This window comes from Arvicanthis niloticus, chromosome 4 (assembly GCF_011762505.2).
Source record: "Arvicanthis niloticus isolate mArvNil1 chromosome 4, mArvNil1.pat.X, whole genome shotgun sequence".
Taxonomy (NCBI): domain Eukaryota; kingdom Metazoa; phylum Chordata; class Mammalia; order Rodentia; family Muridae; genus Arvicanthis; species Arvicanthis niloticus.
This window is the reverse complement of record NC_047661.1, coordinates 79,416,621-79,431,417: the sequence shown is the minus strand read 5'-3', so window position 1 is coordinate 79,431,417 and position 14,797 is coordinate 79,416,621. Positions and strand designations below refer to the sequence as shown.

General features: G+C 40.7%; 1 pseudogene; it reads right to left on the bottom strand.

Moving 5' to 3' along the window:
* Positions 1-9,974: 9,974 nt before the first annotated feature.
* On the bottom strand, positions 9,975-14,519 carry LOC117707398 (homeobox protein NANOG pseudogene; annotated as a pseudogene).
* Positions 14,520-14,797: the final 278 nt, after the last annotated feature.

Below are 14,797 nucleotides of genomic sequence, written 5' to 3'. Positions count from 1 at the left end.
TGAAAAGAAAAGTACACTGGAAGGTTTTTAAAAAGCCAGTAGTGAGATTGAGGGGAATGAAAGGAAGGAAAAGAGGGGCAGAGAGAAGGAAAAAAATCTACACATTTACAGCAATGGTGTGTGTGTGTGTATGTGTGTGTGTGTGTGTGTGTGTGTGTGTGTGTGTATGTGACACAAATAAAAGCGAGTTTAAAGTAAAGATTGTGGCTGGGAGTGTAAAATGCAGCAGCCATTTTGGTGCCTATTCTATGCCCCTCGGTCCTTTCACTTCTATAAGAAGTTTATGATTTGTAATATTTATTACAACAGGAGATAGCAAACTGTTTATGCCCACAAGATGAGAATCTAGGAAACAGTTAAAAGAACCAAACTATCCCTAACAATAATCTATAAACATTTGTTTTTATATCCACTGCTAAGTGTAGTCTTCAACTCATTGCAAAGCAGAGACCACTACAGAAAACCACAGCCAATCCAAATGCAGAGCTGTGGAGCCCAGTCCCAGTGGGTATAGCTACAGAACACTCCTATACCCCAGCCTCAGGGACCATTGCAGAAGAGGAGGTGGAAAAAGTGTAAGAGCCAGAGGATCAGGGAGTTTGCTGTGAGATTGTGTCTCCTAGTAACATCAGAAGCCATATCCATAGATGCTCAACAACATGGCTGCCCAAACACGAGCTGAAAGGAGCACACCAGGCCCACTCTCCACTCTCTTTCAAACTCATGGTATATGATGTCACCCATGCATTAAAAGGTTAAGGACTATGGTCCTTGTCCCTGTCCTTCAAGAAAGTCTCAGGCTGCTGCTCTGCCTGGCTTCTGTGGTCACTGCCACTCCTTCTGTGCTAGACAGAGCCATGAGCCTGGTGAGGTTAGTGCGTTACCCCCATTAAAGTGCTAAAAGGCATCCCAAGCCCAAGTATGTCACATGTCTGCAGTTGGTATGTTCAGGGTGGACTGGCAGGTAATGAGGGGAGCAGCAAGAAGGCATAAAATCTAAGGCTATCAGGTAGTACTTCTCTCTCTCTCTCTCTCTCTCTCTCTCTCTCTCTCTCTCTCTCTCGCACTCTCTCTCTCCTCCCTTCCTCCCTTTCCTCCCCTTCTCTCCTTTTCTCTTTCCCTCCATTCCCTCCCTCTATGAACCAATAGAAATATGCTCTCAATATAAAAAAAATGTCAACTATCAGAATTACAGCGTTCATCAGTTGCCCTTAGTTGTAATACAGCACAGGACCACCTGCCCCAAGCTGGCACTGCCCACAGTGAGCTGAGTGTCCCATGTCAGTCATTAATCAAGACAATATCCCCACAGAATTGCCTACAGCTCAGGCTTGTGGAGGCATTTTCTCAACTGAGGCTCCCTTTTCCCAGATTATCTGAGCTTATATCACGTAGACAAAACTAACAAGCACAAGCTTAAAGTACAAACCTCTCTACAAGGTCCTCTTAGAATCAATGCACCTTGTATTATTCCACATGGAATTTTAGATCATGTGCCAGGTGAAAATGAGGAAGTCAAGTCTCCACAGTCCTTTCATCTCTGTGGCTCTTCCTTCCTCTAGCTGCCAAGTGAGGGTCTTGAGGGCTGCTTTAATCAGCCTCACCCTGCTTCTTCCAGTTTTTTTCCCAGCTTTCTCCAGATATAGCCATTGATCCAGTCAGCTCCTGGGTTCATGGTCATAGTTTCTTTCTTTCTTTCTTTCTTTCTTTCTTTCTTTCTTTCTTTCTTTCTTTCTTTCTTTCTTTCTTTCTTTCTTTCTTTTCGAGACAGGGTTTCTCTGTTTAGCCCTGGATGTCCTGGAATTCACTCTGCAGACCAGGCTGGCCTCGAACTCAGAAATCCACTTGCCTCTGCCTCCCACGTGCTGGGATTAAAGGTGTGCACCACTACTGCCCGGCATGGTCATAGTTTCTTCACAGTTATCATATATTTGTCTCCCACACTTGCATCCAGTGGAGCACCAGATCCAGGCCCTAGGGGTTCTAATGTGAGTGCTGGATCCTTGTATCTCAATGTCTCTGCTTTAGCCAGCCTGATGCTGCACTGGTATCCCTGGAACAAGACCTGTGTGCTGGAGTCAGGTAGACCTGGGTCATGCTATGGTAGCTCCTTGCCTCCTCACCTCAGCTTCCTGACCAATAAGAGCAGAGACCAGCACACGAGCCCTGCAGCTTGCTCTCACATGCCAAACAAGATGTTAGCATCCTGAAGACACCTGGGCCACACTTAACACTTGCCCCTGGAGAAGTCCGTGGGAACATGTTACTGTTGCTCCAGTACCAGGAATGATCTGCCCACTGGACAGTGTCTGGACTTCCTCATCTGCCTCTTGGAGGATGTTCATTGTATTCACACTAAGCAACCGTCACCCCTTCCCATCCAGCTTTCAACTGAAGCCTGTTTGAGTCATCATGTCTTTGGAACTTGATCTCTTTCTTGTTGTTCATGTAAAATGACACAACTCTGCTTTTAGATCTACAAATGAGAACAGTCTGTATTTACAGCTTATAGAGAGGGCAGTGGAGGTTGGAATGCTTTAATGCCTTATATAATTTTTTATTTAAGGATCCAGCTCCATTATATATAAATCTTACCTGACAGTAATATGTCAGTCATTTTTCACTACAATCATCCTTATTAAAATGTTTAATAAACTATTTTACTGGACTACTTAGAATAGTCAAAGAGGTTCAGATGAGCTTTGGATGGCTTGGATTGCTTTCAAAATCTGTACTAATATTCTAGGCCTGCTCTCTTTCAGTAAGACCTCCTAGCAGTAAATGTCAACACTAAATAGAATACCCAGCCTGACACTGGAGCAGCTGCTTTGGGGGAGAAAGATTCAAAGGCAAAAGAGAAGCATTCATTCCCATGGTTGACAAGAGCCAACCTTACACTCTATGACTCTTCCTCATGACAGCTGGAATCAACAGAGGGTGAGTCTGTCAGGTTGCTGTCCTTCCTCTATTTCCTGTATTTTAAAATGTTGTGATGTCATGTGTTTTTAATGGCTTGTTAACATATAATAAGTGATAAATGTTAATGTTTGGGGAGGTTTAGCGTGAGCACATGCCCATGAAACTATTACTACAATCATGGTAGTGAGCATATCCATTCTTCTCACACAAATGCTTGACTTTTCCCTGTCTAATCCATCTCTCTCACCTGTCCAGCCTCTCACATTTCAATTTATAGTCTAAAGATTCATGTACTTATTTATTTGTGTGTGTGCACAATCATTTTCATGTGTGTGTGTGTGTTGTGTGTACCTGCAGAGGACAGATGAGGGTGCCAGATTCCCTGGAGCTAGAGTTATATGTAGCTGCAAGCCTTATGATGTGGGTCCTGGAAATCAAATTTGGGTCCTCAGGAAGAGCATCTAATGCTATTAACCACATAACTATCTCCCCAGCTGCAAGCCTCCCACATTTAAACAACCATTGATCTGATTCCTGTTTCCACAGATCTAGTTCTTTTCCATCTGCCCTCTTTTGAGCAGAAGACTCAGCATTCATCTGCAGTATTGAATGTTTATATGATTTATTCCTTTTAATGCTGAAGATCTTGGAAAGAAAAGATTTTGTCTTAGCTGCTTCTGAGTTTTCTATTAAAGCTTCAGACCATTTCTTTCCAGGGCTCATTTTTGAGTTAGTTTTGAAGAGTGTGTGAGGTCATAGACTGAAACTGTTGCTGTGGTGCAGAGCGGATGGACTGAGAAGCGCTGGCTGAGACGATTCCTTTCTATAGCAAACTGCCTTTGAATTTTTTGATTGAAAGTCAACCAACTACATGTTTAAGTTGTCTCTTGGTAATTGCGGGACATTAGATTCATCCCTTTCATAAATACCCAGCCCCTTGGATGTTCAAGTCAGTTAACCAAATCCCTGGATATGAACCTATCTGAAGTCTGGCTGTGCATGGAGGACTTGGTTTATGGGTTGATTTTCTAGTGTCTCTATTTGGTTCCACTGACTGGTTTGTATGTCTTGATGTCAGTGCCACACTGACACAATAGTTATATTTATCATGCATCTTTATGTATTTATGTACTATACATTTATAATATATCTTTGACTGAGCAACAGAAGCCCTCCAATTTTGTGCTATCATTTCATAATTGGTTTTTTTTTTTTTTTTTTTTTTTTTGGTTTTCCTTTTTTTTTTTTTTTTTTGGTTTTTCGAGACAGGGTTTCTCTGTGTAGCCCTGGCTGTCCTGGAACTCACTCTGTAGACCAGGCTGACCTCGAACTCAGAAATAGACCTGCCTCTGCCTCTGCCTCCCAAGTGTTGGGATTAAAGGCATGTGCCACGACTGCCTGGCCATAATTGTTTTGGTTAGCCTAAGTCCTTTATGTTTTATTTAACTTTTATGCTTGTTAATTTCTAACAAAAACAAGACAGGATTTTGACTGGAGTTGTTTTTAAATGTGTAGATGTTTATGAAAACTGACATTTTAGCAATATAGCTGGCACACCTCAGACATATTCTCCACCTGTTTCCAAACAAGTAAAGGTAAGGAAAATGTGGCAGTTTAATGAGCCACACAATTGTTCTTGTTTTCCAGTGCACACAGAAGCGATGTTCACACTTTTAAAAGTATGATTTAAAACTATGTTTGGAAGCAATGTACATGTCTTAATTAAAATGCTTTATTGCTTCAAAAATAGCTTGCCATCAGGTATGCCTTTAGGAAATCATCAGTTCTTTTTCTAGTCTTGGGAATTTCCTAAAAGAAGACTATAATCAAGCTTATTTCACTGCTTGGTTTTTCCTTTAATGAAAGATTTCCCCCAGGCATGTACTATTGTTTACCTGCAGCAAAACTTCTTCCAAAATTAAAGCAATTGTTACATCAATCTAAATCTTCCATTGTCGATTCAACAGTGTTTGTAGCATATTCAACTGGAGTAGATTCCATGTCAACTTTTTTTTTTTTTCCTTTTGGTGGTGGTGGTGGTAGGGTCAGAGTATGCTGGAGAGATGGTTCAGTGTTAACAGTGCTGGCTTCTCTCTCAGAGGACTCAGGCTCCATTTGTAGGACCCACATGGTGGGTCATGATGGTCACATCAGCTCATGATGGCCTGTGACTCCAGTCCCAGGAGATTCAATGCCTCCTTCTGGCCTCTGCAGATATGAGGCACACACGAGATACATAGGCAGGCATACAAGCAAACATCCATAAACATTTAAAAAAAAGTATTGTCCCCTCTGCTAAATTCTTAACTAAATGAAGGAGACAGAGCAAACTTTCTATGTTGGATCAAGTGTGTAGGTGGAGAGGTGGATTTAGAGGTTGTAGTTGGGAGACACCTGTACAAATGAGAAAGTCTCCTATTGGATGGTTCTCAAGATATTTCTGGACCAAGAGCATGAGTGTTCTCTGAACATTTCCTAAAAGCATTGATTTTTTTTTTTTTAGCTACATTCCAGATACTCTGGAAAGTGAGTCCAGCTCTTGTTGGATTATAAAACCTTCCACAGGACTGAAGCATCCTATGGTTGAGAATAGCCTCTGTAGTGCAACTATAACCTAACTCCACAACTAAAGACCATTGCAGATGTGTTCCAGAAAGATAATCAGTATTATGCATAGCCTAGAGGAAGCTGAGTATTGCCTTACAAAATCTCCAAAAGCAACACTAACAAGCCTTGAAAAGCAATACAGGGATTTGCTTGAGGTCTCCTGGGATTGGTAACCAAGGAGACCATGGGCTAAGCTTTCCAAGCTCCTTCTCAGTACCTCTTCCACCTCCAAGAGTCCTGTTCCTCATGCAGAGCCACTGTAGAGACTGCTCTCTGCTTATGCATGAGTGGCAACTTTGTATCTAATAGTTTTCTTCTTGCAATTGCAGCAATTCAGTTCCATATTTAGAACCCACCTCTTGCTCCTTCTACCACATCGGAAGTTACTTCTCCCACGGTACGTTTGAACCCCTCAAAGATATCCATGACAGCTCAGTTAACTCCTCCTAAGGCTGATATTTTGACCTCTTTCCACAAGTCAGAAAAGTTCTTTAATGACAATTATGACTGTTGTCGAATGGTGATTCCTATTCAGAGACTTTCAGTTTACTTTGCCCAGATCAGTCATCATCTGTAGCAGCTATCACCTTTTGGCATGTTTCTTAAATAATGTCAAAATCAACATTAGTCCTTGATTTGAATGGATATCACATTAACAGGCATCAGAACAACTAATATCATTGTACATTGTCATCAGAGCCCTTGGGTGGTCAAGGGCATTGTCAATGCTGTAATATTTTGAAGGAGATCTTTTTCTGAGAACCAGGTCTCAGTGGTGGATTAACATAGTAAAGCATGCTGTAAACAGGTGTGCTATCATCTGAGCTTCACTGTGCCACACAGAGAGAGCACTGTCAGAGTAGATGTAGACCAATTACTGAATGTCCTAGGATTTTCAGGATGGTATATGAATAACGGCTTTAACTTAAAGTCACCAGTTGTATTAGCCTCTAACAAGAGTGTCAGCCTGTGCCCTGGAGCTTGTGTGGGGCTGTATGGCATCTTCTTTCATCTTTAGTCTACATTGAGAGTCTCCTTTGTAGTTTGCTGCAGCTTCCATGGTAACATTTGCTGCTCTGACTTGCACCCCTACATCTTTCTTGAAATCTCAGGAGCCAATCTGGTTGCCAGTTAGTCTTTGGTCTTTTCTTCTGTAGCTCCCCTGGTGCTCTCAGTCTTCATGGAATCTTAAAGGACAGAGCTTTGCTTTGGATAGGACCTTGGTTGTGGGAATACTGTGGCTGGCGTGATATAGACCAGTAAGCATTCCCCACATCATCCACAGGCCATTTCACTTTCATACCATTCCTGTGTTAGCTCCTGTCTTATTTGGGCTTTCCATGGATCTGATAAAAACACCACAGCCAAAAGCAACATGGATAGGAAAATATTGATTTCATCTTACCGCTGTCAGATCCTACTCCATCACTAAGAAAAGTCAGGGCAGGAAGTCAAGGCAGGAACCGGGAAGCAGAAACTGAAGCAGAGGACATGGAGGGGTGCTGCTTACTGGCTTGTTTCTCATGACTTGCTCAGCCTGCTTTCTTTCCTTCTTTTCAGGGTTGGTGGTGAAGAGAATCATGTAGAAAGCTTACTACATAGTTATCATATTCCTGAAGCCCTGGCTAGGTCACTTGTTCTACTACATATAAATAAATAAAAAAACAAAACAAAACAAAACCCTAGAAGTAGACAGAAATGCACAGAAGTCCAAACATGGTCAGAACATGGTTACCTTGGGAAGGATGACCAGATGGAGCTTGAGGAAAGCTCTTGGCATCCCATCTTTCTCTGTGTCTCTACTCTCTCACTTTCCCCTTCTGTCCCCCACCTCCATGCTTTCCCATTCTTCCTCTTCTGTTCTCTTTTCTTTCTGTTCTGTTATTTTTTTTTTTTTGTTTTGTTTTGTTTTGAGACAGGGTTTCTCTGTGTAGTCCTGGCTGTCCTGGAACTCACTCTGTAGACCAGGCTGGCCTCGAACTCAGAAATCCGCCTGCCTCTGCCTCCCGAGTGCTGGGATTAAAGGCGTGCGCCACCACCGCCCGGCCTGTTCTGTTATTTGTTTGATCATTTGTTTCATTGTTTCCAGGTAGAGAAAAGAAGTAGTCTCACCCTGTAGCCCAGGCTGTCCAGTAACTGCCTATCTAGCACAGGCTGTCCTTGGGCTTGGAAGCCTTGGACCCCAGGCTCTGAGTCCTGAGGTTATAGATGTGCATTCCTACTCCCCCTTCTGAAGCCTTCCAAACGTTCTATAAAACAAGCAAGCAAGCAAAACCTGAGTTTCACAAATACAAATGTGTCATACTGAAAATGTGCATCCTGTTGTCTGTTAGATTATTAGATTTTCTGTATTTTTTTTGTATGTGAGTGCATGTGTGTCTGGGTGGCACAGGTATGTGCATACTGTGGAGTCAACATTACAGTTGTCAGCCTGTTTTCTTATATAACCCAGGCCCACTTTCCTAGGGATGGTACCACCTACAGTGAGCTGGGTCTTCATTAATCAAGAAAACATGGTACAGACCTGTCTATAGGCAACTGGGCGGGGACGTTTTCTCAGTTTAGATCTCCTTTTCCCAAATATGTCTAGGTTTATGTCAACTTGATAAAGCCAACCAGAATAACACTCTATTTCCTTCACTAGCCTTTCTTTTCCATCTATAAGTTGGCCAACTGGCACAAAAGGCCCATCTCAGCTCTTGAAACACATTCTTCACTGAGTTTAATAATTTGTAGCTGTGAATTTAAAGAGAGTCTTCCTTTCATGTGGATATCTGAAGACCACTGTGGAGTTATTATCTTATTCTTATTATCTTAAATCTTATTGTGTCTCAAAGAATAAGAAAACTGAAGGGAGGAGACACATAAAGAGAAAGACAGAAGGGGAGGGAGGGAGGGAGGGAGCGAGGGAGAGAGAGAGAGAGAGAGAGAGAGAGAGAGAGAGAGAGAGAGAGAGCGAGCTGGAATGGGTGGGAATTCGTCAGTGGAGCAGTGAGAAAAGAGACACACTAAGAGGTAAAGTTCACCATCTTGCATGAACACAGTTTGTGTGCCCCCAAGCAGTCACAATGTGTACTAAAGGTCACTGATCACAGTAAACCATGACAGAATAATAGTAAAAACTTTCTAATTTTGTGAGAACTACTAAATCATGACTCAAAGTGAATGGTGCTATTGGAAAATGGTGTGAATAAATACAGGCTTACTATAAAGCTTTGATTTGAAAAAAAAAAAAGAACCCAATTTATGTTAAAATTAATAAGGTGAAGCACAGTGAAACAGGGAATGCATATATTAGATCTTTCAGCCCAATAGATTTGTGTGTATTCGGTTTTTTGTTTGTTTGTTTGCTTGCTTTTTTTTTAAAATTAGTGTTTTATTTTATTTAAACTAGTCCAGCCTACACTGGTTTATTATGGTATAGTCAAATATAAACGTCTTTCTAGATATTAACATAGAAGTTTCTCTTGATGGAACTCCAGATATAGAGGAAATCCAAGCACCTTCACAGGTGAAATCTTTTATTTTGTTGAGATGCTTTCTTACTTACTATTTAAACATAGTACAGGTTGGTCTTGAACTTATTGTATATCTGAGCTACCCTCAAACTGATGATCCTTCTGTCTCATCCTTGAGAGTAGCCGTATCTGAGTGAATCTTTATACTTTGTATATACTTTTAAACCTCACCCCTCAAAATGACACACAGTGTACATGTGCACCAAGACCCAAGCTTCTAAACAAAGGACTAGTGTGGGTTGGTGTGGGTAAGGGTGGATGAGTACACAGGCAAGAAGAGGGTATAGTTCACCATCTCCAAAGCCCATAGTTAACACTACAAAAGACAAGTTCAGAACTAAGACAAATACACCAACACACAGTTGTAAATAGAGCTCAGTGCTTGAGTTGGTGCCCAGTTCAAAGTCCTAGGTTTGCTCTCGGGCACCAAAAGAATAAGAATAAAAACAATATGCCAGGTGGTGGTGGTATACAACCTTTAGTACCAGTATTCAGGAGGCAAAGGTAGGCAGATTTCTGAGTTCGAGGCCAGCCTGGTCTACAGAGATAGTGGTTCCAGGACAACCAGAGCTACAGAGAAAACCTGTCTTGATTTAAAAAACAAAAACCAACAAAACCAACAAAAAACAAATAATAATTAAAAAAAAAACAATATAAAAATCTTTGGAAAATCTTTAATCCTGTCACTCAAGAGGAAAAGATAGGCAGATCTCTGAGTTTGAGGCTGGCCTGGTCTGTCTAGTTCCAGGACAACCAGAGCTACAGAGAAACCCGGTCTTGATAAACAACAACAATAACAACAAAAAACAAAACACCCCCCCAAACAAAAAACAACAAAAAACAAATAATAATTTAAAAAAAATGAGAATCCTTGGAAGAAGGAAGAAACTTGGCCCTGCCCTGACTTTAAGCCCAGTTGTTGTGTAAGCCTCATATTTCTCCTGGTGGGTTTTCAGAGTAGTTCAGGAATAATTCCAAGGCTTGTGAGGTGCTAAAATGTGCATGATTTTCCCTAGTGGCTTCCAAATTTGCCTCTAAATCACTGGCAGAGAAGTTTTGCTGCAACTGCACATAAAGCTGCAGAGAGTCCTTCCCAAAGTTATGGAGCAGAGCAGCATTCCAAGTCTGGCTGCTCCAGGCTTGAATACACCAAGACTGAGTGGTCCAGGCCTGGCTGCTCCAAGTTGGGTCGGTCCAAGTCTGGCTGCCCCACAGTGGAAGGCTTCCAGATGCGTTCACCAGATAGCCCTGGGGATAGCTGCAATGGATGCTGGGATACTCCACTGGTGCTGAGCCCTTCTGAGTCAGACCGTAGCTAGTCTTCAATCATTGGTTATTCTGCCACCGCTTGCACTTCATCCTTTGGTTTTGGAACCAGGTCTTAACCTGCTTATAGCTAAGGTTCAGAATGGTAGAGAGTTCTTGCATCTGCTGGAGGCTGAGGTATCGCCGCCTCTGAAACCTGTCCTTGAGTGCACATAACTGGGCCTGAGAGAACACAGTCCGCATCTTCTGCTTCCTTGGGAGGACCTTGTTCTCTACTTTTTTCTCAAGGCCCTTGTCAGCCTCAGGACTAGACGGCTTTAGTTCGGGATTGATAGAAGAATCAGGTCTGTCTTGAAGAGGTAGGTCCACAGAGGAAGGGTGAGGAGAGGCATCTCTTCTCGGAGCATCTCAGTAGTAGACATTTGTAAGCAGGAATAGTTTTTCTCAGGATAAAGAACCACAGGTACTGGCTCCAAGGAGTCCCCAGAACTTGATGTCTCCTCAGAACTCGGCAGACTGTAGAGACCAGAAAGACACTCATGCCAGTGTGATGGCGAGGGAAAGGACTTTTTAAAAGGTTTTAGGAACAACAAAAAAGTTAAGATGTTAAAACTCAGTGTCTAGAGAGAGAAAGATCTTAGAAATAAGAGTTAAATCAACAAGCCAGAATGAAGTGACGCTTGCTTGTTTTTCAGGTTGTCTACAAATTCTCTTATCAACATAGTGAAGGTTTCATAGTATGGGTCTTTCATCTTGCATGTATATTGTTTCATGTGTCCCAGAGTATTTCATATCTTTATTGTAAACCATACTTTTAATTTCTATTTCCAATGGCCTGATATATATATATATATATATATATATGTGTGTGTGTGTGTGTGTATATTATATAATATTTAATATATAATGTTTTATATATTAACTCTTTGCTTTGAGCTTTGCTAAGCTGATTAATTATTTTCAGTAAGATTTTTTGTAGAATCCTCAAGGTTTCCAAAGTATATGATTTCAACAAAGATAATTTTAATGTAAATCTAGCTCATATCTTCAATTTACATGCATTTCTTTCTTTCTTTTTTTTCCCCTTATTGCTGGCTAGGACATGCTGATTAGAGGTAAGACTGAACATCTTCATCTTTTTTGGTCTTAGGGGAAATATTTAGTTTTTCAAAATTAATTGCTAAGTACATTTCCTCCCACTGTTTCTTTTTATCAAGTTAAAGTCACTTAGACATCTAGACTGCTGAGAATTTGTGACCTAAATAGGTATTTTCCTTTGTCTAATTTTTCCATGCCTTTTGGATGATTTTGTGATTTTTTATTTTTTGAGTTTATATTGCATGGTAGTTACCTTGATTGGTTTTGAATGTTAGTCTTATTTTGTATTCATAGAATAAGCCCCACCCACATAACCATGATAGACTATCCTTTTGGTATCCAGTTGCTTCTTCGTTATGAAGGGTTAGATCTTGGTAAACCTTCATCATAAGTTGAAAAGATCAAAATTTGAAAATGTGTCTAATGCTAGGAAAGAAAGATATAAACATCCATGATATCATAGCTTAGGCACACAGTAGTCTGAAGAATTTCCTTGTTCATCTCAGTTATTGTATAACTGACTGACTGGGATCTGCAGCTCCCACTACAGTCCAGCATCACCAAGGCATATTGTCATGCACACTGCTAGTCCAAAGGTGGCCATGGTAGGACACACCTGCAATCATAGTGCTTAGGAGACTGAGGCTGGAGGATCTTGAGTTCAAAACTAACCTAGGCTGCATAGAGACATGCTGTCTTTCTAAAACAAAAACACACATTGAAATCTCATAAAACATAAAATTTTAAAGTATTTTTTTAATGGAATGAGTATCACGTTTCCATAGTCAGAAAGTTGAAAAACATTTAAGTTGAACCATCATAAGGGACTTTCTGTAGCATTGACTTTTATTTGCTTATGCTTTTGGGAATTTTCCTGGATTTTAAAGCGGATGTTGCACTACTGTTTTTCCCTGATTTTGTCACTCATTTTTAGGTGAACAGGTTTGATGCAATCAGTTTTGTCAATATACCTTTTAGATATGAAGTCAAAGAGAAAAACAGAATCTTTGTTTGAATGAGAATGGTCCCCACAGGCTCAAATATTTGACTGCTTAGTCATCATATGAAGACTGGAAAAGATGTGGAGGTGAGGTCTTGCTGCAGCAGGTGTAGTAGGTGAGTCACTGGGAATGGGCTTGGAGGCTTTAAAAGCCCATCCTCAGCTCAGTCTCTCTCTCTCTCTCTCTCTCTCTCTCTCTCTCTCTCTCTCTCTCTCTCTGTCTCTCTGCATACCTGAAGACCCACATATTTATCCCAGAATTCTATATAATTTTTACACATATAAAGCTATAAAGAACTGGAATAAAATCCAAAAAATTTTAACAGTAATTATCCCATGTAGAACTAAGGGTCTCTAAATATGTCAGAAAGCTCTCTAAATGCCAAAGAGAGATAAGAACAGAACCAAGTTGAAAATAAGTTTTAGGGTAGAAAAAGCTGGAGAAAGAAAAAAAATTAAGAAATTCTAATTTTTTCATAATTATTCTATAATATATTATAATCAGCTCAAAAGGTTAACACAAATAAATCAGAGACAGTTGAGGGACACAAAAGAAATTTTGGGGAAAATTATGATTCAAAATAATATTCTTTATCTTTAAAGACAGGCTGTCCCTAAAGCTGTTACCTGTACATGGAATATGTTCTTCTAGCTGGGATGCCTTGTCTGGCCTCAGTGGGAGAGGATGCACTGAACCCTCTAGAGAATTGATGAGGGTGAGGGGATAACCAGGGGAGCCTGGCCCTACCTTCTCAGAGGAGAGGGGGAGGGAAATGGGGATCGATGAATTGTGTGAGGGAGGGACCAGAAGTGGGGCAGCAATTGGGATATTAAAATGAATAAATTAAAAAAAGAGAGAGAAAGATGGGCATATTTCTCTTAACAAGTCACCACAAGCAGGGTCACTTAAAAAACAAACAGTCATAATCTCTCACAGCTATGGAGGCTAGAAGTGTGATGAAGATGTTCACAGGTTTGGTTTGTTTAGATCTTCCTCTCCCATTAGAAGATGAGCACGTTCTCACATAGCCTTTCATTTGAATAGTCATATCTTTGATCTCTGGTGTCTCTCCCTTCTCCCATAAGATTAGATTCTGTCCCACCCCTACAATAATTATCTTTTTAAAGGCCTTGTAATCCAAATTTAGTTACATTGGGCGTTTGGACTTCCACATATGCATTTTGGAGTGATATGCAGTTCACCCCACAGCAGTGGATAACTGAAAACTAGTGGCTGCACTGAACACAATGAGAATACAATTATGGCTGCTTCTTTAGGAGAATTTAATTGAAGAGCTTGAGATGCTAGCTTTGCTTTAAGAGAGGGTGTGTGTAAACAAAGATAGGCCGGGAGCCTTAAATCTCACCAAGGAAAGAAAACCAATGGTTATTGTTCTATGAGGTGCAGACATGCATGCTGGGAATTGAGCTCAGGTTCTCTGCAAGAGGACAACAATAAGAGCTCGTAACTGCTGAGCCACCGTGCCATCCTTGCATGTTCTGAATAGGTAACTAAGAAATACTGATAGAAGTAGATTATCTATCCAGAAGAATAGGTTAAAATATTTTTAAAAAATTAAAAAGAATTAAAAATGGTTATACTTACAAAGTATCAATAGAATTAAGAAGTCTTTTTTCATTATAACTTTTTCCTTACTATTTAGCCATATTTGATTTAAACTTAAAACAACAACAACAAAACATTATTATGCAAAGAAACCAAACCTATTATGGCCGTTCACTTGGGCTCCTCTTTAGCATCTTATAAAGCAGGAGTCACTTCTGAAATCTGGGACTAATAGTTAGAACTTGACTTCTCATTCAGCACTTTCTTTTTTTGAGGGGACTGGAATTAGAGGGGACATGAATTTTATGTTTTTAAATTCTTTTTGATATAGGATCTCAATATATAGCTAAGGCTGGCTTCTAACTTTTTATGTAGTCTGAGATAGCCTCAAATTCATGACCCTCCTGCCTCTGCCTCCTGAGTGCTGGAATTATAGGCATATGACACTCTGTAGGCTCACCTTAACCTCCTTTCTGTGTACAGTAACGTCACATACATATTTGCAGGGGTTGGACGTGTTCCTCTTGTTATGGAACTCTGTCATCTAAGCATGATGTGACCACTGCCATCTGGAAAGCACAGCAGCTGTGAATACCTGCCCAAGACTCTCATAAGATTGGGTCCATTAACATTCTCTCTTGGCGGGAGGAGAAGGTACATGGTGCCCACAAAATGCTAGATGCGGTGGTTTGAATGAAAATGGCCCTACAGGCTCATATATTTGAATGCTTAGTCATCAGATGGAAGATGTTTGGGAGAGATTTGGAAGTGTGTGGTCTTGCTGCAGTAGGTGTTGTAGTAGATGAATCACTGGGATTAAAC